General features: G+C 37.2%; 1 pseudogene; it reads left to right on the forward strand.

Moving 5' to 3' along the window:
* LOC137012900 (DNA repair protein RAD50-like) overlaps nucleotides 1-24221 on the forward strand; it is a 39288-nt pseudogene that overhangs the window by 10561 nt on the left and 4506 nt on the right.

Raw genomic sequence — 24221 nt, forward strand, 5'->3', positions numbered from 1 at the left:
CTGAACTAGCACCCAGTTCATGCTGGTGGAGAAGTGGTACCTGTGGTCTGTGTGGGTCCTAATGTCCCAGTATAGTGGTGGGGACATGATACTGAAAAAGCACCATCCTTCGGATGGGACATTAAACCATGGTGCTGACTCATTCAAAATCTTCTCGTAAAGAAAAAAAAGTCTCCTGGCCACATTTCCCACATTGGCCTTTATCAGTCATGGCTTCCTAATGATCCCCATTCTTTTGAATTGGCTCCATCACTCTCTCTTGGATGCTGCACACTGATGGTGGGTGAGGAGACCCTCTGATATGATTGTAAAGCACTTTGGGTGTATAGTAGTACAAAAAAAAGCTCTGGATAAATGCTTCATTCATTAATTTATCATCACTTATATGTCCATGTGCGCCCTATCCATTGTGATAACAGTTTTATGCCTAATTCTGAAACAAATGCCTTCGGACAATAGAGAGCAATGCAGGGATGACATCAGATCCAAGAAAACTTTGCTGCTGGTTCCATATGGGGTTTTATAATGGGGGTTTTCAACTTATGAGTAAAATAAAGCCTGTGGTAAACATAACTTTTTTTTTTTTTTCTACAGTGTAAACTGCACATCAGAACAAGAAACATCCAGGATTCAGTTAATAATCTTGAGTACCATAATATATCCTACAAAATTTGGAGCATGGAGCACTATCAAACTCATTCAGAATCAAATGTAAACATTCAAATAAACACTGTACTTACGCGATTAGACATGTTGCATGACGAACACTTTGAAAAGATCCATTTTGAGGGTTATATTAGCTGTTTTAACTTTTTTTATGTTGTTTAAGGCAAGCGTGAGCTCTTGGGGCGTGGAGCACCAGATTTAAAGAGGCCGCGTACCCTCAATCGGCTCATTTATAATGATGCCCCAAAATAGGCAGTTAAAAAAAATGAATAAAAAAAAATCTATGGGGTATTTTGAGCTGAAACTTCACAGACATATTCAGGGGACACCTTAGACTTATATTACATCTTTTAAAAAAAAAAGTTCTAGGGCACCTTTAAAAGTAATAGATGTGTATTAGTATGCACAATGCTTGCAGTATATAACTGTAACACCTAGATGTCAGCACAGTCTTTTTTTGCGATTTCCTGACCACCTAATATACTCCAGTCTTTCATTAACACTTTCATTTTTACATCACAAAAATTTACTATTTATAACAATATGTCCTTGTGTTAAATTTCAGTTTAAACAAAAAACTAAAGCTTTTTAAAATGAAAACTAATTGAAGTTTTATTTTAAAATGTTTGCTTGAGGCATCAAAGTAATTTATAACACCATGCTGCCTAAAGAAAGAAATGATTGGAAATCTGAATTTGAAAATGAAATAGTGAATCAAACACATAATCCATTACAAACACATTTAATAGATTTCTTTAAAATAATTATTTCTTTAGGCGATCTGTAAAATAATTTCTTCAGAAATGTTCATACTACTTTTAAAAAGCAAGAGTGTTTACAATTTTCAGTCCTATTTTGTTTATACATTTTGAAATTTTCTAAAAATCAATAAAAAATAAAATTTGAGTGTAGTATAAAAGCAAAGAGAATATTCTACTATTTATATTTTAGCAGTTTGCGGTTTCGTTTAAATACAGTATATGAAATACCCACATTTTTCCCATTATCACATTTATCGAAATGTGCTGAATCAGAGCATTTAACTCTTTCTAGGCATTATATGACAGTGTACAGAATATGAAGCACAGTAATGTCTGGATAGAGCAATCTATATTCTCAAACATAGTATTTTTATGATCAGTGCTTATGCCAGACGGGTTTGCAAAGTGACAATTTTATCTAACAAGAAAAGAAAAAGTGCATCTCTGCTTCGGATTCTAGATGGATAAAGAGGAGCAAGTGAGGAAGATCAAGTCCAGACATAATGAAGAGCTGGTGTATCTACTGGGACACTTCCCAAGCAAGAGAGAGCTGGAAGACTGGATCCACTCCAAATCCAGAGAGATCAACTCCACCAGAGAACGGCTCAGCAAAATGAAGTATGTGACACTGTTTAGTGATTTGTTTTTCCACAAACATTTGTATAATAGTAGGTGTTTATTATAATAAGTTAGAGGATGCCATAAATTATGATATTCATTGTGAGGGTATAAAATGTTTCATGCAGTTTCATGCATCAGAATCTAAATGTCTACGTGATAAGCGACACACACATGCATTCGTACAACCACCCACATACATAAATCTTATACATATTTGGTTTCGATTCCGGCTTTCTGAAGAACAGGTCATCTTCAGGTCAGTGGGACATGCGTTGTAGTATTCAGATGGTGACGTTGTCTAGACACATATAGCTAAAAATTCATATTAAACACACTTTTAGTAGTGTACATAAACTATGTGTAAAATAATTGAAGTTCACACGCATCACTAGAATACATGTTTACATGTAAAATAATATCAGAGAATGTATTTGCACAATGAAATGTAATTATTCTCCAACTTACTGTAACTTTTAACAGTGGTGAATTAATTCCCAATAATGGTAATACATGGATCATTGACGAATATTAACAATGATCATTGAATGTTAACAATGAGATTATGTGGCTTGTATAATCAATTAACACTGCTTTTGTAATTTTTTTGCAAGATGGACAAAATTTGTCACCAAAAAAGTAATTTGGTTTAACCAAAATTTCGGTTTTACCGAATGACACTTTTGGTTATACCGAATGATGATATTTTCAAACAATGCTAACAGGCTGATATCTAGCTAGCTAGCTAGCAAAAGGACAATCAAACATATTATATTTAGTACAAGTTTTTAAAATATTACAGCATTTTTCATGTTTTATAGCGGTTGTACCAAATGACCCGATGTTTCTGGACATGTGTATGAGCAAGTGAAAACATGAATGTTTCAAATAGTTAAGAGAGATTTGGTTACTTTGCTTCATGACCATGTGGTCCTTTGCAGGTGTCTGAATGATGTCACATCTTGTCATGGATATTGATATGATATGATATGTTATGATATTGACCACATGACTTGATCCAAAATGGTCCCTTTATGTTGGTTACTCCGAATGACATCCGTGAAATTCATTTTTCCAGACATTCTTTCTCATAACAAAGCAATGACTTCTACACATAATTTTAATACCATTTTGCACTATGCTGATATGATGTTATAAAGGTGCCCTAGAACTTTTTTTTTTAAAAGATGTAATATAAGTCTGAATGTGTCTGTGAAGTTTCAGCTGAAAATACCCCATAGATTTGTTTTAATTATTTTTTTTTTAACTGCCTATTTTGGGCCATAATTAGAAATTAGCCAATTCATCGTGTGTGGCCCTTTAAATCTGGTGCTCCATGCCCCAAGAGCTCACGCTTGCCTTAAACAACATTAAAAAAAGTTCAAACAGCTAATATAACCCTCAAAATGGATCTTTACAAAGTGTTTGTCATGCAGCATGTCTAATCGCATAAGTACAGTGTTTATTTGGAAGTTTACATTGATTCTGAATGAGTTTGAGGCTGTGCTTCGTGGCTAAAGCTAACATTACACACTGTTGGAGAGATTTATAAAGAATAAAGTTGTGTTTATGAATTATACAGACTGCAAGTGTTTAAAAATGAAAATAGCGACGACTCTTGTCTCCGTGAATACAGTAAGAAACGATGGTAACTTTAACCACATTTAACAGTACATTAGCAACATGCTAACGAAACATTTAGAAAGACAATTTACAAATATCACTAAACATATCATGTTATCATGGATCATGTCAGTTATTATTGCTCCATCTGCCATTTTTCGCTGTTGTCCTTGCTTGCTTACCTAGTCTGTTGATTCAGCTCTGCACAGATCCAGACATTCTGCACTTGTCTAATGCCTTTTATAATGTTGGGAACATGGGCTGGCATATGCAAATATTGGGGCGTACACCCCGACTGTTACGTAACAGTCGGTGTTATGTTGAGATTCGCCTGTTCTTCTGAGGTCTTTTAAACAAATGAGATTTATATAAGGAGGAGGAAACGATGGTGTTTGAGACTCACTGTATGTCATTTCCATGTACTGAACTCTTGTTATTTAATTATGCCAAGGTAAATTAAATTTTTGAATCTAGGGCACCTATAAAATCATACCAGAATAAAAAATATATACATGTATTACATTTTAAGGTATTTTAATCACAAATGAAATGGCTGTATTGGCGTTTGGACGGTTAAACCGAATGACCTTTTGACACTTCAAAATCTTTAAAATACCTTTATATGTAGCAAAATATAATTAAAACCTTTTGGATTTCATAAAAGAGATCTAGTTGTACTACCTTACATACTTTGGATGTCATATCTTTGTTTTTTATTATTATTAAGGCCTTTGGACCCTTCATGTTAGGATTTGAACCTGCAGCCTTGGGATTGTAATTTGCTCCGGTTCAGACTTGATAAGTAAACTACAGTGGCATGAAAAAGTATGTGAACCACTTGCAGAATCTGTGAAAAGGTGAATCATTTTAATAAAATAAGTGAGATCATACAAAATGCATGTTATTTTTTATTTAGTACTGTCCTGAGTAAGATATTTTATGTAAAAAATGTTTGCGTTTAGTTCAGGGGACAAAACAATAGCTGAATTTATTAAAATGGCCCCATTCAAAAGTTTGTGAACCATTGAATCTCAATACTGTGTGTGGTTACCTGGATGATTCACAACTGTTTTTTTGTTTTGTGATGGTTGTTCATGAGTTCCTTGTTTGTTCTGAGCAGTTAAACTGAGCTCTGTTCTTCAGAAAAATCCTCCAGGTCCTGCAAATTCTTCAGTTTTCAATGATTTTTTGAAAATTTTAACCCTTTCCAGCACTGACTGTATGATTTTGAGATCCGTCTTTTCATACTGAGGACAATTGAGGGACTCAAACTCAACTATTAAAAAAAGCTTCAAACATTCACTGATGCTCCAGAAGGAAACACGATGCATTAAGAGCCGAGGGGTGAAAACTTTTGAATTTAAATATCAAGGTAAATTGTACTTAATGTTTCTTCCGGGAAACATGCAAGTATCTTCTGTTGCTTCCAAAGGGCATTACTAAATGAAAAACAACGATATTTAAATATAATAAGAAATTTAATTTTAATAGTTGAGTTTGAGTCCCTAAATTGCCCTCAGTGTGAAAAGACGGATCTCAAAATCATACAGAGCAAACAAGAGACTCATGAACAACCATCACAAAACATAAAAACAGTCATAGATCATCCAGGTAACCACACACAGTATTGAGATTCAATGGTTCACATTGAATGGGGTTATTTTAATAAATTCAGCTATTGTTTTGTCTTGTGAACTAAATGTAAACATCTTTTATGTAAAATATCTTACTCAGGACAGTACTAAACAAAAAATAACATGCATTTTGTATGATCTCACTTATTTTATTAAAATTATTCACATTTTTCACAGATTCTGCAAGTGGTTCACATACTTTTTCATGCCACTGTAACTAGCATTGCTAGACGGGACTCTTGAGGAAATTTTCCTTTTTGTTTTTCATAGCAAGGATCTTGCTTCTGGAGAACAGAATAAGACTCACTTCACGGCAGAAATCAAACGTAAGGAAGAGCTGCTGGCCAGTTATGAAGAGAGACTTTTTAACGTGTGCGGCAGTCAGGACTTCCAGTCGGACCTGAGCAAACTGGATGATGAGCTGGAGAAGTGTTCTAAGCAGAGAGGTACGGAAGTGTGTTCGGCATGGTCATACTGAAACCTTTTAGATTCACACAAAATATACATTCAGTACTAATATTGGAGGAAATCTTAAGAAAAATGCAGAATTGATATGGATAAGGATGTGTTTTGTGTATGATGGCCTTTGAATTCTGCTGAAGTCTAAAGCTTTTCCGATGCAGATTCTGTGTGGGGGTCTGTTTGATGGTAAATTACTGTTTATTGGCAAACAGGATATAGACTGCTTTATGACAAGTATAGCAATGACTGTTGATATGAAGTAGCAAGCTGGAAACTGTTGTGGTAGGTGATTGTTACCCACATAGTATTTGTGTTAAATCAGAACATCCCTAGTTTTCTCAGTGTCTTTTTCTCTTCTCTGGCCTGGATCTTTCTTTGAGCAGCCATGCTGGCGGGTGCCACAGCCGTGTACAGTCAGTTCATCAGCCAGCTGACGGAGGAGGGCGAGCCCTGCTGTCCCGTATGTCAGCGCGTGTTCCCGTCAGAGGCAGAGCTCCAGGATGTCATCAATGACATGCAGTCCAAGCTGCGGCTCGTCCCAGACAAACTGAAGAACACTGAGCAGGACTTGAAGAGAAAAGAGCGCAGACGTGATGAAATGATGGCTCTGAAACCCATCAGGCAATAACAGTTTACTGTCTGTCTGTCTGTCCATTCATTCATCACTCTATTTATCTATCTGTCTATTACTCAGTCTGTTTATCACTTTAACCAACCATCCTTTACTATAATGATGATGTTCATCCATCCATCCATCTTTTACTTCACCTATAATCCATCCATCCAATTATTTACCCCTTCTCCCATTCTTCCATTCATCCATCTGTTCATCTGTTTATCCCTTCATTCCCCATCCTTCCATCATCCATCCATTCACCTGTTTACCACTTCAATCCCTCATCCTTCCATACATCTGTCCATCTGTTTACCCCTTCATTCCCCATCCTTCCATCCATCCATAGGTCCACCTGTTTACCCCTTCATTCACCCATTCTTCCGTCCATTTACCTGTTTACCCCTTTATTCCCTATCCTTCCTTCCATCATCCATCCATTTACCCCTTCATTCCCCAATCCATCCATCCATGTATCTGTTTACCCCTGCAACCCTTTCTTCCTTCCATCCGTTCACCTGTTTACCCACCCATCCATCCATCTGTTCACCCCTTCATTCCCCCATCTTTCATCCATCCATTCATCCATTCAACTTTTTACCCCATCCTTCCATCCATCTGTTCACCTGTTTACCCCGGCATTCCCTCATCCATCCTTCTGTTCACCCGTTCATCCCTTCATTTTCCCATCCTTCCATCCATCCACCTGTTTACCTCTTTATTCCCACATTCATCTGTTCACTAGTTTACCCCTTCATTCCCCATCCTTTTATCCGTCCACCTGTTTACCCCTTCATTTCCACATCCATTTACCTGTTTACCCCTTCATTCCCCAATCCATCCATGTATCTGTTTACCCCTTCATTCCCCCATCCTTCATTCATCCATTCAACTGTTTACCCCTTTATTTCCCCATCCTTCCATACATCCATCCATCTACTTTTTTACCCCATCCTTCCATCCATCTGTTCACCTGTTTACCCCTGCATTCCCTCATCCATCCTTCTGTTCACCCGTTCATCCCTTCATTTTCCCATCCTTCCATCCATCCACCTGTTTACCTCTTTATTCCCACATTCATCTGTTCATTAGTTTACCCCTTCATTCCCCATCCTTTTATCCGTCCACCTGTTTACCCCTTCATTTCCACATCCATTTACCTGTTTACCCCTTCATTCCCCAATCCATCCATGTATCTGTTTACCCCTTCATTCCCCCATCCTTCATTCATCCATTCAACTGTTTACCCCTTTATTTCCCCATCCTTCCATACATCCATCCATCTACTTTTTTACCCCATCCTTCCATCCATCTGTTCACCTGTTTACCCCTGCATTCCCTCATCCATCCTTCTGTTCACCTGTTCATCCCTTCATTCCCCCATCCTTCCATCCATCCATCTGTTTACCTCTTCATTCCCCCATCCTTTCATCCGTTCACCTGTTTACCCCTTCATTCCCCCATCCACCCATCCGTCCATCCACCCACCTGTTTACCCCTTCATTCCCTTATCCTTCCATCCATCCATTCACTTGTTTACTCCTCCATGCATCCATCCGCCCTTTATACTGATATTAATGAATCATTTTTGTACTGACAGGCAGTCCATAGTAGAGCTCCAGGAGAAAGAGCTGCCAGAGCTCAGAAATAAACTCCAGCGTGTGAATCGAGACATTGAGAAGCTGAAAGGAGACACTGAGGAGCAGGAGACACTGCTGTGCACACTGATGTCTGAGGAAGACACAGCCAAGGCCTGTCTGCAGGACGTCTCCCTCATGGATCGCTTTCAGGTCTAAGCTCATCTCCAGTCAGCCTAAATGCAGAAAATAAAATCCAGTAAAATGCAGCACATCAGAACAATACAACAAATATTTAAAGACTTATTTATTAATCACCTAGAACAGTCACATACTGCAGTATTGTGATTCCCAACGACTCAAGAGAATACCAGCAGGGAGATGAGCGATGAGCTGTTTTGCAAATATTTTTTCAAATATTGTTTTTTGTGCATAAATAGCATTTTTTTTGTGTATACAAAAGAACAGTTACATTAATAGTTATGACTGGCTGTAATTTGCAAGCGAGTTTAGTCATCTTCAGTCTAGCACCCTAATAAACAATTATGTGTCGTCAATAAAAACATAATTACAATGCCTAGTAATCTGTCGAGTTACAGACAGCAGTTAACAAGGGAATAGCAACATTAGCCAGCTGTTTAGGATCATACGATAAAGTCCCACCCTCACCTGCACCACGCATCATTATTTGCTGAGGATACACACCCACTGGCCAAAGGGTGCAGCCCAGAAACGTCCTGAACACATGAATTCAAGAAGAAAATATGAAAATTCATGCACTGGGCAGTGTCTCTGTAGACACAATCACCACTGCACACTTCTATTGGACCATAAATAATGATTGAGAGTAGGGCTGTCACGATTCCATGATTAAATTTGAGTGCTAAAAATCCTTGATTGCAATTGACTATATACACAGAGCTTTCTTTAGAACTCCCGCAATAATATAAGCCAGCTGGAAAACTTCCAGTGAAATGTCACAAATAATGTGAAAAATAATGTCATCACATTAAAAATAACATTTGAAGTGCTGGAAAAAAATGTGTGCGTGTCTAATTACAGACTCTGCATTTCTTAAATGATCCCAATAGCTTGGTCTTTATTGCATTCAATAAAACTGGTTTATTGGCAAATTAGGTAAATGTGATAACTGCATTAAAATATGGATACAACATTTAAAAGTCATCCACTGATGGTTTTGTGTCGATGTACATAGAGTACAGAATGATCAACTAACAGTTCACCGGAAATGCCCACACTGGCTTAACAACAACCAGGAAGTAATCGTGCATATAGTCAATTTACAGTGTCAGGTAACCTGAAAAATACCAGAAGTGACACATTACACGAAGGAGAATCCATGAACTGCATTATTAGAACATTTTCTAAGGCTGCACAATATAATAAAATTATTTAAAAAAACATACTATAGCTTGGTGCTATTGTGAATTCACAAAGGCTCCTATCCAATAAAATAAATATATGTAAAATATATATATATATATATATATATATAATATAAATTAAGTATGTTTTAATTTATTTTAAAAGCATTTCTATCATAAAGAAATGGAAAAATATTAAAGATTAAGTAAAGTTTGGCCAATATTAAACAAGGATTTGATCTTCCATAAAGTGTAACAACACCAGGTCATTGGTGCCGATTACTCGATTAATCAACAAAATAATCGACAGATTATTCCATTACCAAAATAATAGTTTGTGACAGCCCTAATTGAGAGGCATTATTGTTGTATTATACTACAGGGCTGTTGAATTCTCTGATTGGTTGACAGTCATTCTAAGGTGTGCAATTATTTTCAGGAAAACACATTGCTAAAGTAGTTCTAACAACTCTTGACCTTATTACAATTCCATATCACTTCTCCAAATGATTTCAGTTATTTCAAAGGTCCTTACAGACTACAACAGAAAAAGAAACAAAACCCACAACAACACTGACCAAGCAGCTAAATATAGTAAACAATAGGATAAAAATGACAAATTAATGTCATGGTTTTTGCCACAAAATATGTTTTATGTCCTGAAAGCACATACTTTCCCGCTTTCTCTCTCTCGCTCAAACGCACACACATACAGCACAGACACACACTCGCACAGAAACGTGTTGTTTGCACTGCTCTGACAAATTAATCAGTAAAATAGTTTAGCAACTTTAAAACCACATGACATTTCTCACCAGTGAGGTAATAACTGTGGTTCTTGAAGTAGATAAACTTACAATTTCGATATCAGTAGAGACACTGCTGCCGAACACTGTTGAGAGACACACAGACTCGGGTAGGCTTATTCTCTCTCTCTCTCTCTCTCTCTCTCTCTCTCATAACTGCGTTGTTAACTGTATTATTCTGCTATCAATGGCTCAAGCCTTCGTTACTAGTTCTGAAATGATGTTTTGGAATTAGCAATGGAGGCTTGGGATGAGATGCGTAAGAAATTAGTTCTACACACTAGTGTTTTAAAGACAAAAACCTGACAAATGTTTTACATAAATACATTGAAATACAGCATGTGTCTTCAGGTGTGGTAACCGTAGTATAAGCAGAATAATTGACTCTGGGCAATCATTGAATTACTAGAAAATAAGTTTGCGTCACGCATTCAGTGCATTATTTTCTAATAATTCAGCGGCCCATCGTCAGTTATTCCTTACTTAGTTTATAATTTGTTTTAATTTATTTTATTTATTTATTTATTTCTATTATTTTTTATTTTTTTTTCAAAAAAAACCTGCATAGTACACCTTTTAAGTCTGAAGTCACACATTACAGTTTCCAGGTCCAAATGCTCCTTTAGATCCCAGAAGCAAACAGCAATCTGCAAATATACTCTCATGATATGAGTGTCATGATCCAATCATGATCCTAACCTTTATCTCCATAGAAATCTCAGTTGGCCAGTGAGTGAAATATTGGTGTCCGGGACAGAGACCAGAGACCATAGTGTACCCCATGATTGTTTTAAAAAAATCTTAGCTTAAAGTTGTGCTGTAAATGAATAGTTCTCCTAAATGTCTGTTCAGATAGTATTCTCACTCAAAATAGAGTAGAAACCTGGACCCAGAAATGGTAATCTAACTTAACAAGCAGTATTTTTATTCAACTGTGCATAATCAGAATGTTTCTTGTTATATGTAGCTTGACCTGAAGGATGTAGAGAGAAAGATCGCTCAATATGCAGCCAGGCTGCAGGGAGTTGACCTCAGCCGCACCATGCAGCAGGTCAGCCAGGAGAAACAACAGACGCAACTCCGCCTGGACACCAGTACGTTCAGCAGTTAATGTAGAATGTGAATGTACACTACTGTTCAAAAGGTTGGGGTCTGTAAGATTTTAGTTTTTGAAAGAAGACTTGATCAAAAAATTAAATATTACAATTTAAAATATTTTCTGTTTTTTTTTTTTTAATATATATATATATATATATAACGCTGACTTTTCAGTCTTTTCAGTCTTCAATGGCATATGATTATTTTTAATTGGTTGATTTTTGTCTTTTGCTGAATAAAAGTATTAATTTCTTTAAAAAAAAAAAAAAAAAAACTTACTGAGCCCAAACTTTTGAATGGTCATGTACATCATTTGTCATTTGTTCTTTGATGTTTATATTCTATTTATATAAATTTATAAGGAAAATTGTATAACTTACTGTATTAACAGATAGACAGAACGACCAACCTAGATAGATAGATAGACAGAGAGACAGACACAGACAAGGCTTAAATCTAGTCCGAGGCTAAAATGCATGTTTGAGCTATGTTAACTGAAAGCAACCTGCTCTAACATTAAAATATGTCAGTGCCATTGTTTTGTCTCAAGATGCACCAGTAATGTATTTTTCTAAGGCAAGTTTATAAAAACTACTTAAATGTCTTAATTTAACTAAGGCCTACTCCTGGCTTAATCTAAGCCCTGTCTGTGAAACCAGTCCTTAATGTTTTAAATGTTTATTTGCTGTTGTAATGTCATGATAAATAATCATATGATAGGCCCTCAATTTATTTTGAACTCATAAAAACTGCATGCATTGTTAAATGGTTATTTCACCCTCATGTTGTTCCACACCTGTAAGACCTTCGTTCCTCTTCGGAACGCAAATTAAGACATTCTGAGGAAATCCGAGAGCTCTCTGACTCCTCAATAGACAGCAATTTAATTATAACTGTCAAGGTCCAGAAAGGCACTAAAGAAAATCTTAAAATAGTCCACATCACTACAGTGGTTCAAAGCAAAAACAAAAAAATGACTTTTTTCAACATTTTTTTCTCTTCCTTTTCAGTCTCCTACGCTATTGATGTAGTAAACACAGTGCAGTGCTTCCATGTTTACGTCCAGACGCCAACTCAGTATTGGCCAAAGCTGTACACGTGAGCAGCACAAAGCATGCGTGTGACGCAGGAGCCGGCCAATAATGAGTTGGCATTCTGACGTAGTACATAATTTTCATTTTTGGGTGAACCAACCCTTTAATATAAAAGTGTTAGCAAAATGCTAGTAAAATTAATTTTAGATGTAGCATGTCACACCACAGGACGTGTCAACATAAAGTATTTAATGTCAAATACCCAAATACTGGTAAAATCAATTGTACCACCTGATTTGTCCCTGTTCATCACTGTGTCTCCATGTAATGCTCCTTGTGTGTAGCCTGCAGTAAGATCGAGCTGAAAAGGAAACTGATCCAGGACCAGCAGGAGCAGATCCAGGCCTTGAGGAGCAGTGTAAACGAGAACCGTGGAGAAAAGCTCCAGATTTCTAGCAACATGCAGAAACGTCAGCAGTTGGAGGAGCAGTGTGTGGAGTTCTCCACTGAAATCCAAACGCTCCACCGAGACATTCGAGTGAGAAACACTACTCCACTTAAATTTCCCCTCGATTCATAATGAGAAAAGTTGCCTTACATACAGGTGCTGGTCATATAATTAGAATATCATCAAAAAGTTGATTTATTTCACTAATTCCATTCAGAAAAGAGAAACGTGTGTATTATATTCATTCATTACACACAGACTGATATATTTCAAATGTTTATTTTTTTTAATTTTGATGATTATAACTGACAACTAAGGAAAATCCCAAATTCAGTATCTCAGAAAATTAGAATATTACTTAAGACCAATACAAAGAAAGGATTTTTAGAAATCTTAGCCAACTGAAAAGTATGAACATGAAAAGTATGAGCATGTACAGCACTTAATATTCAGTTGGGGCTCCTTTTGCCTGAATTACTGCAGCAATGCGGCCTGGCATGGAGTCGATCAGTCTGTGGCACTGCTCAGGTGTTATGAGAGCCCAGGTTGCTCTGATAGTGGCCTTCAGCTCTTCTTCATTGTTGGGTCTGGCATATCACATCTTCCTCTTCACAATACCCCATAGATTTTCTATGGGGTTAAGGTCAGGTGAGTTTGCTGGCCAATTAAGAACAGGGATACCATGGTCCTTAAACCAGGTACTGGTGGCTTTGGCACTGTGTGCAGGTGCCAAGTCCTGTTGGAAAATGAAATCTGCATCTCCATAAAGTTGGTCAGCAGCAGGAAGTGCTCTAAAACTTCCTGGTATATGTCTGCATTGACCTTGGACCTCAGAAAACACAGTGGATCAACACCAGCAGATGACATGGCACCCCAAACCATCACTGACTATGGAAACTTTACACTGGACCTCAAGCAATGTGGATTGTGTGCCTCTCCTCTCTTCCTCCAGACTCTGGGACCCTGATTTCCAAAGGAAATGCAAAATATATTTTCATCAGAGAACATAACTTTGGACCACTCAGCAGCAGTCCAGTTCTTTTTGTCTTTAGTCCAGGCGAGACGCTTCTGACGCTGTCTGTTGTTCATGAGTGGCTTGACACAAGGAATGCGACAGCTGAAACCCATGTCTTGCATACGTCTGTGCGTAGTGGTTCTTGAAGCACTGACTCCAGCTGCAGTCCACTCTTTGTGAATCTCCCCCACATTTTTTAATGGGTTTTGTTTCACAATCCTCTTCAGAGTGCGGTTATCCCTATTGCTTGTACACTTTTTTCTACCACATCTTTTCCTTCCCTTCGCCTCTCTATTAATGTGCTTGGACACAGAGGTCTGTGAACAGCCAGCCTCTTTTGCAATGACCTTTTGTTTCTTGCCCTCCTTCTGCAAGGTGTCAATGGTCGTCTTTTGGACAACTGTCAAGTCCGCAGTCTTCCCCATGATTGTGTAGCCTAAAGAACTAGACTGAGAGACCATTCAAAGGCCTTTGCATGTGTTTTGAGTTAATTAGCTGATTAGAGTGTGGCACCAGGTGTCTTCAATATTGAACCTTTTCACAATATTCTAATTTTCTGAGATACTGAATTTTGGGATTTTTTGGGGGAAATTTGGGATTTTCCTTAGTTGTCAGTTATAATCATCAAGATTAAAAGAAATAAACATTTGAAAAATATCAGTCTGTGTGTAATGAATGAATATAATATACAAGTTTCACTGTTTGAATGGAATTAATCAAATAAATCAACTTTTTGATAATATTCTATTAAATGACCAGCACCTGTAGGTTCACTCGACGCTACATTATTAGCTGATTTTATAGAAACACCCTCAGATGTGGTTCTGATTTGCGGGGACTTGGATTGAAACTAAACCCCCTGAAAGGCATCTTGTTGCCAAGGCATTAAACTTTTTTTTTTTTTTCTTGGAATGGATCTGGATTAATGCGCAATGTGGGCATGTTTGTCACCTGCTTGCATTCAGGCATTCGGCCTCTGAGTCATTTAAAAGCAGGGCCTATGGTCAATGTGGGTTTGTGTCGGGTTTGTGTCTCCTGACTATTAGGTCTTATGGCAGTAATGTAATGTCCAGAGTGATTCTGCTGGGCCTGCACCCTATGAGGCCACTTCAGTTGTGAATCAACAGTCATGGAGAGTATGTCTCTGCTGACACTCTTACCGCTGACAGAGTTACACACTGGTGCTATCAGACTTGTTTACAATGGAAACCCAGTTTAGACCCATGCATTTCCTGACGCGTCTGAGCTTTATAATGGCAGTGAACAGGACCCACAAGTATGAGCTGAAGAAAGTGCTTCCATCCACATCCATCCACATACCCAAGGTTGCATCAACTTCAATTTGCTCCCAGGTTGTTATGTTGCTGCCCTTTTCTTCTCCACCCTTTGAGTCTTGGGATAATGTAAAAGGTTGCATAGGCTTTGCCTGGTTCGGTGCATTTTAAGTCAATTTCACTGCTATGTGAAAAAAATCCAACAGAACCTGTCAGTGCGTTCGTCGATCTCATAGGTTAAAGGTTTACTTTGACCGTACAAGCCGTAAGTGTAAGTCTGAGCAGCTGTTTGTTTGCTTCTGTGGCCATAGTCTCTGCCTCATGTCCATGGACCGTTGGCTGATCGTCTGATGCATATGTCACACAAAATGGAAAACACTTCAAAAATTTCAAAGTTGTCATTTGATTGGTTGAATTTGTGTCTAGCCTATTTCTGCAGATTTATTCATCAATATTCGTCATTCAAAAAGCAGTGTGTGCTTACCGTTTTGAATATCAATCATGCTGATCACTTTCTTTATTCCACTCAACTTGCGTTAATATTAAAATAATAGCCCAGGAACACAGATGTAAAATGACATAAAATTAGCTTCTGTCTGTACCATCTTAACTTCTTTGCTCCTTTGCTTATTATTCTCTTGCACTTAACCATTCACTAAACTGAACAGCCAATCAGACTCTTCTCTCTCACTGAAGGCCCAACGCCAATTCTACATGCTGAATCATTGGCTGCTCTGCGTCATCCATTAAAATGATTGCCAAGTTCACTTCATGAGCAATATTGTAGCTTGTTTAGTACCTACTGTTGAGACACACGGAAATGTAGCAGTCATTCCCGCTGTTAAATTATGTACTACATTCATACTAGTTCAAGCACAATCTCCCAGTGTGGCTTCGAGGCTCAAGGCTTTGTCGGGACAGCGTTCTTGAATGGAGAAGTACGTTTACACAACGTTTTAAGATGAAGAGGCGCTCTGCAGTAGCCTAACTAATGTGCTCCCTCACAGAATCAAACACTGCTGCATTTTATATAACACATTTCCCGTTATGAAATATGATATTGTTTGGTTCGTTGGTCCGCTGGGTCAGATTGCTTTCACACCACAAGCAGAACGCTTCAGAGTTCATTTGCAATCGGGCCAAACACATGCCTAAACGAACCAAGCCAAGAGAGAAAATGCAATACGTTCTGAAACAAACATTCAGGTGTGAAAACACCCTAAGTCGGCCGATGCTTAAAAACAGCCCAGCGTTGTCCTACCGTCAATCATCAGCTTGGTGTGTCCCGGGCTTTACATGTCAGTCAGACGTCCTCTTGGGTGGTCTGTGGCCAATGAAAGCTGCTATGGAGTCCAGACCTTCTGCCGTCTGGCTGCACGAGACTACTGTGGCCATAGCAGAGGAGCTGCTGCTACTAAGCAAAGGATGTCGCATTGGGTGAGAAATGCTATTTGTAAAGCTTATGAGACGTGTGGGTTATCTTTGCCACTGGTCATTCATACACACTTTACTAGGGTGTCACTTTTTCCCAGGCTTTGTTTAAAGGAGCGTCCTTGGAGGATATTTATGTAGTGGAAGGCTGGGCTTCTCTGAACACATTTAACAAGATTTTATAATCTTGATATTGTTTTGGCCCCAGGTTCTCAGTTCTCCGTTTTTTTTTGTTGTTGTTGTTGTTGTTGTTGTTTTTTTCTTTTCTTGAGCGGGGTGTCAGTTGTTCTTGTCAGTGGTTCATGTTTGTGCAGTCACACACTGATAAACCAGCAGTTACCTAGTTGTGTGGTGCTGTGGTGTACTGTTACCATAACATCAGCTCCTGACTCAGCATTGAGTGAACATATGAAAGCATACATGTGGGTTATTTTTTGCAATTATTCTGCAAATAATGCATTAAACTGATCAACAATGACAGTAATACACATAAAAAAAAATGAATATTTAAAATAAAATCTGTTTTTTTGTTTGTTTTTTCATCAAATCTGAAACCACAGTTTCCACAAGAAGGTTAAGCAGCACAATTGTTTTCAACATTTATAAGAAAAAGAAATGTTTGAGCATTAAATCAGCATATTAGTATAGTAGTATAATGGCTGCTAAAAATTACAGGCATTTATTAGATTTAAAATACGCTGCCCGGCCAAAAAAAAGTCACTGTTTGGATTTTAATTGGCAAATGCTTAAGAGTTTATAATTGGATCATTATTAAAGTGATTATTATGTTTCTAGCATGTTATATGATTAGCAACAGTTCTTCTACACCTAATTGATGGAGTGTGTAGCTTTTCATCTCTTAAACCCACATGTAGGAGCCATGATACTCCAGGATGACAATGTCAAGATTCATTAGGCTCAAACTGTAAAAGGATGGTTAGGAGGGAGCATGAAGAATCATTTTCACATGTGAATTGGCACCTCTGAGTCCAGACCTTAAATTCATTGAGAGTCTTTGGGATGTGCTGGAGGAGACTTTACAGAGTGCTCACCTCTTTCATTGTCAATACAAGATCAAAAATCACCTCTTGATGGAAATAACCTCACAACATTTATTTCCATTTCAACCTTCTTTTTTTTTTTGTCCGGGCAGTGTATATTAAAATAGAAAAGAGTTATTTGAAATTGTAATAATAATTCCAACAGTTTTTACTGTATTTTTGATCAAATAAATGCAGCTGTGGCAAGCATAAGAGGATTCTTTCAAAAACATAAAATTTTACAGAGCCCAGATTTTAGAACGGTGGTGTAATCATATTTTTACTGTTGTGTCGTGATTTTTGTTTATTAGGATGCAAAGGAGCAGATGTCTCATCTAGCTGCAACTCTGGAGAAGCTTCAGCTAGAGAAACAGGACCTTGCCAAGCGCAGGATGCAGAAACAGGCAGAAGGGCAAAAAAAGGTGCGGGTTTACTTGTTTTTGCATTTTTGTTTTAGGTTTTATGTGACCCATAGTTTGTTTTCTGTAAAATTATTATCCACAATATCTTGCATGAAAGGTTGTGGATTTTTACTTTAATGCAAGACAAAGTCATTGCTTATTAGAGTTGACTAAAACTTTACACTTTCTTTTAGATAAATGCAATCAAGGAAAAAGTAAAAAACTTGACCCAACTTGAAAAAGAGATCACCAAGTACATTGAAGAGGGCAAAGACACCTACAAAGAGGTATGCAAATATTTTGTGCAATCTCTTAGCTCTCATGTCCTAATATATGCAAGTTTTTTTCCCCTTTATTTTCTTTGACTTTTTCTTATTTAGCAAAAAGAAACTGAGAGCTACAAGAGGTGGACAAACAACTACACGAGGCTGAAAAACATAGAGAGAAGACCAATAAAGACATGGGCAACATCCGACAAGATATTGACACTCAGAAGGTCAAGCAAAGCTTCATGTGTTTTGCTTTGTTGTTGCATAGGCCCTCTATTCACAAAATTAAAATGCAGACACGCAAACAACAATAAATAAATAAATAATCTAGCAAGAGATGCAAATGTCAGCAGATTATGACAAATTTCTAATAATTTTCACACCTGCATAGAGCTGATGTTGTGCAAGCAGGGACTTTGTTGACCAAAAATGTACAGAAAAAAAATACATTTAATGGTGTGAAAGAGGCTAATGAATGAAATGTCAGCATGAACCTCCAGCTTTGTTTAAACACTGTTGATTTTGTTAACCAATATCTAATTAATTAAGTGGCTGATGGCATATATAAAGGAAGCCAAAAGTCTTAGACACTTTAAATCCAGGATTTAATCCTGGAAATAAAAGTTTAAAGATTCAGAAAAGAAACAGAAATGTTAAATGTAAAATTAAGAAATATTTAATAATCTGCATTATTTTAAGGTCACTCATCAAATCTGAAATTCCTGTCATTGTTATTCTGAACAAGTCATCTTATTTTTCTTAATCAGCCTTTTGGATGCAGTTGTCAGGTGGTAATTTGAAATTGCAAAATTTTTAGCTGATTAACCAGCTGAGCCCACTTGTTCAGCAATCCACATCTGAACGCTTGTGTTGTCGTAATGTGCTTACATTTCTGTTTTTCCTAAAATAAAACATGTGTTTTTCTGTTTGCCATTTTGTTTGTGGATATATGATTGTGGGATTTTTTTAACAGGTTCAAGAGCGCTGGCTACAGGATAACTTGACCTTACGGAAGCGTGTGGAGGAGCTGAAAGAGGTGTCTAGAAAACGTGAAGCCTTGCTTAAGGAGATGGGCAACATGCAAGTCGTGCAGCTGCGGAAGTATGAGATCACACAAACATGAACTACCAAGTACCAGTTAGGAAGTCCTGACAATGTTTGACACACTTTCAGAGTCTCAGTAGACTATATGCCGAGTATGTACTTTGGTTTCCATAACTCTAAATGAATTAATCTCACTAACTCTTAAATTACTTAAATGCCTAATAGTTTGTATAATTTTTTACAAAGTGTGAGAGTTCAAATTAGTGTGTATCTTAAAGAGTGTTTCTTCTGTTGTCAAGTGAGCGGCGAGAAGTGGAGCGAAAGTTGGAGGACCTGAAAAAGAACCGCAGTGTGGCTCTCGGTCGACAGAAAGGCTACGAGGACGAGATCCTCCGTTTTCGTAAAGAGCTCAGTGAGGATCAGTATTGCCGGGCCGAGGATCTCTACAGAGACAAAATGATTGTCATGAGAACAACAGAGTTGGCAAATAAAGACCTAGACATCTACTATAAAGCTCTAGACCAGTAAGTAGGTTATCAGGAGTTTTCTGAAGGGTAGTTTCAGGTAGCGGTTTGTGAGTGTGTAGGTTTGGTTTTGATGTGTTTCGGCAGACAGTAAGAAGCAGCACTCAGCAACAGGGCATGTACGTGATTACCTAGACTGAAGGAAGTCTGACTCAACCTTTTAGCACTAATGATGCAGTTGAATCATCACTAACTGGTGGGCTTGATATCACAGGGACTCCCCAAAAAGACGCTAAAATACTTACCATGATTGTAACCATAGCAATGGTTAGGTGTTGATAGTATAAGTAGAATTATATTGTAATATATACAAAACTCAGTCCAAAACAATACATTACACAATATACACATTTTTGTATAAAAGTGATTTGGAAAGTCCTGAGAAATTGTTCAGCAGATGAGACTATACAAAGTGATTTACATATGAGAAACATAGAAAGCAATTTTTCATATAAGAACAAACAATAATCACAGTACTGTGATACCCAATAAAATTAGAAAAAGCTAATGCAAAAATGTAAAAATGCAGAAAAGTCATAAAAAAGAAGTCTGCATCTTCTTTTTTGTAGGAAATGGCTTTGATTGTTATTGTAGTTTAAAGGGTTCATGATATGATAAATCAAATTTTCCTTAGTCTTTTGACACATAAAAGGTCTTTGTACCATTAAAAGATCCTGGCAGTTCCATAGCATTAAAAACAAAGCATTTAACCAAGCTCCGAAAGCAGTTTGTTTGGATATTGCAGGATCTGTGATGTGATGTCACATGGGCAAATACACTGGAATATGACATGTTTCCACACAATTGTGAGACTAGTACTGACACTAAATTCAGTTCCTTTGTGAAATATACTGAATCAGATAAAATGGCTAAGCGTGTCGAGGCACGAGCACTGACCAGATCGAGATCTTTGTACAATATACATTAATTTGCCTTGTCCGAATTTTAGCTAGTTTTCATTGGTCTCTGCCTGCATAAATACACAATTTCATCAACATTATTAAAGCAGTAAGCATTAATATTAAAAATGGTGGTCGAAATGATGTTGCTGGTTTCCGTTGAGGAATATACAGAGGAAGTCACAAATCATCATCATCACTGGTTTAGATTAGTATCGTCCTGTGTCTTCACAGAAGTTACATCAGCAGACCTGTGGGTGTTTTAATCGTTCTGCCGTCATCTACCTATCTGCAGTGAAGATTTGTTATCCTGACTTTTTCAGGCATTTGTTTTCAATTTCTTCAATTTGTAAATTGTCAATAACTTTTCTTTACTAAATAATGGATCACAGTTGTCACTATAGTTATTTCACTCCAAATATTGAATAATAAGTCCTGGAAACAAAGTAGCTATAGTGGTCTATTAGTTACTTAGTACTGCTCAATTGTGAATAAATTCATAAATCAACAGCATTTATTGCATAATATCTATTTTGGACTGACAGTTTGCTCCAGAAATAGTATATAGGCCAAATTGCGCAACTCTTAAAACCACAACATATTCTTTCAAGGTTTCAGGGTTTGTCACAGCTTCTAGCAAACACCGGATGTGTCCTATCATTGGATAAAAAAAAATATCTGTTTTCAGATTCTTTTTAGGGAAATTTCAGTAAATATTGCTTAAAATAATAATAACTCTCGACTACATTTAATGTTTTATGAGCACAACCAAAGAAACTTCCATTTCTGAAGGAAGTACTCATCTAGTACTCTGTATGGCCTGGCCTCCATGATTTTTAATGACAGCACCAAGTCATCTAGGCACGGAATGAACAAATTGGCGACATTTTGCAACATCTATCTAGATAAGTAACTGATAAGTAAAGCTTTGCTGATCTTCTTGTAGCCTTCACCTTTCTGGTGTAAAGAAATTTCTTCCTCAGGTCTTGTGACATTTCTCTTCCTTGTGGTACCATTGCAAATTCTGAATTTTGTTCTCTAAGTTATATTATTAACCTTACTTTCATGTTATAAGTCCGATTATACGATCGACCAAAACACATCTTATTATCAGGTGTAAACAGGGCCTTTGTGGCACTGACCCTGGCATTAGGGAGCACACACACAGAAAACGTTCTTTCCTTCTGAAATAGATAGCTGAAGTTTACATTTGGTGTATTCCAGCAATCCAAAGATATCTACTGAAAATTCTACAAGCAGATTTTTTCACACCAGTGGTCAATGGAAAACCCATATTGGTCGACAACTGGTACAAAAAACCAAACCTAACTGTTATAAGTCTCTATAATTGCTAATTACTGTGCCTTAAAGGTGCCCCCGAATGAAAAATTGAATTTATCTTGGAATTGTTAAATAACAAGAGTTCAGTACATGGAAAGACATACAGTGAGTTTCAAACTCCATTGTTTCCTCCTTCTTATGTTAATCTCATTTGTTTAAAAGACTTCCGGAAAACACTCGGCTCTCAACATAACACCGACTGTTACGTAACCGTCGGGATCATTAATATGTATGACCCCAATATTTGCATAATGCCAGCCCATTCGAAGCATTAGACAAGGAAAGGCAGTATTAACGGCTGGATCTGTGTACAGACAAGGTAAGCAAGCAAGAACAACAGCGAAAAATGGCAGATGGAGCAATAATAACTGACATGATCCATGATAACATGATATTTTTAGTGATATTTGTAAATTGTCTTTCTAAATGTTTCATTAGCATGTTGCTCATGTACTGTTAAATGAGGTTAAAGTTACCATCGTTTCTTACTGTATTCACGGAGACGAGAGTCGTTGCTATTTTCATTTTTAAACACTTGCAGTCTGTATAATGCATAAACACAAATTCATTCTTTATAAATCTCTCCAACAGTGTGTAATGTTAGCTTTAGCCACAGAGCATAGCCTCAAACTCACACAAAATCAAACATAACCATCTAAATAAATACTTCACTCACATAATTCGAAGCATGCATACAGCATGCATGACGAAATTCTTGTAAAGATCCATTTGAGGGTTATATTAGCTGTGTAAACTTTGTTTATGCGATGTATCGAGAGCTTGTGGGGCAGAGGGAACGCATCTCTTAAAGGGCCGTGCTGTAAAAATCAGTGCATAGTTAATGATGTCCCAAAATAGGCAGCTAAAAAAAATAATTAAAACAAATCTATGGGGTATTTTGAGCTGAAACTTCACAGACACATTCAGGGGACACCTAGGACTTATATTACATCTTGTAAAAAAACAATCTAGGGCACCTTTAAATAGATTTATTGGACACTTGCCAAGGCTGAGAATTAGGTTTTATGCTTGTGACGTCACTTATATTCTTAATAGCTGATCAAATGGACAGCGCACACAGACAGCTGTTCATAGTATTCTGCTTTCTAGGCCGTTGTTTGGGTGCAGGCTAGTAAAGCAGCTCTATCTAATGAAATAATGAGCCACACATTAAACCAGTTGACCCGTTCTTCTCACCATGATAACATCATTGCTGATGGTGCAGAAGAGTAGAGGAAGTGTGGCAATCTGATAGGACACAGATGCAAGATTTCGACTAATATAAATTCTAATAAAAGGGTAAGGAAAAAAACCTAGTTGACCAAATTACCGTATTTTCTCACATTTGGTCAAATTATTTGTACTCTTACAAACCAGTTCTAATAAATCAGAACGGTGTGTCTTCATTTAGTTTAATTGCCAAAAATGTTTATGTATCTGCACAATACATACACACACACTCCTGGGCAAAAATAAAAAATAAATAAAATTTGCTACACAAGCTAAGCTTTTAATTGTCTTAAGCACAACTTATTGGTCAGCAAATTTGTCAGATTTAAATGTGCCCTAGAACCCTTTTTCATAAGTCTAAGGTGGCCCCTGAATGTGTCTGTGAAGTTTTAGCTCAAAATACCCCATAGATTTTTTTTATAATTACGTTTTTTAACTGCCTATTTTGGGGCATAATTAAAAATGTGCCGATTCTGTGTGTGTCCCCTTTAAATGCTCGCATTCCCTGCCCCCAATCTTGCAACTGTAAAATACATTGCATAAACAAAGTTCACACAGCTAATATAACCCTCAAAATGGATCTTTACAAAGTGTTCGTCATGCAGCATATCAGATCATGTAAGTATAGTATTTATTTGAACGTTTACATTTGATTCTGAATGAGTTTCATAGTTGTTTATGAAATATACAGACTGCAAGTGTTTAATAATGAAAATAACGAAAATAATTGTCCTTGCTTGCTTACCTACATAAAGTCTGTTGATTCGGCTCTGTGCTCCTCCAGACGTTAATACTGCCTTGTCCAATGCCTTGAACATGGGCTGGCATATGCAAATATCGGGGGTGTACATATAAATGATCCTGACTGTTGCATCACAGTCGGTGTTGTGTTGAGATCTTTTGCTCAAATCAAATTTATGTAAGGAGGAGGAAACAATGGTGTTTGCGACTCACTGTATGTCACTTCCATGTACAGAACTCTTAATTATTTAACTATGCCGAGGTAAATTCAGTTTTAAATTCTAGGG

The sequence above is a fragment of the Chanodichthys erythropterus genome, chromosome 22 (assembly GCF_024489055.1).
Source record: "Chanodichthys erythropterus isolate Z2021 chromosome 22, ASM2448905v1, whole genome shotgun sequence".
NCBI lineage: Eukaryota > Metazoa > Chordata > Actinopteri > Cypriniformes > Xenocyprididae > Chanodichthys > Chanodichthys erythropterus.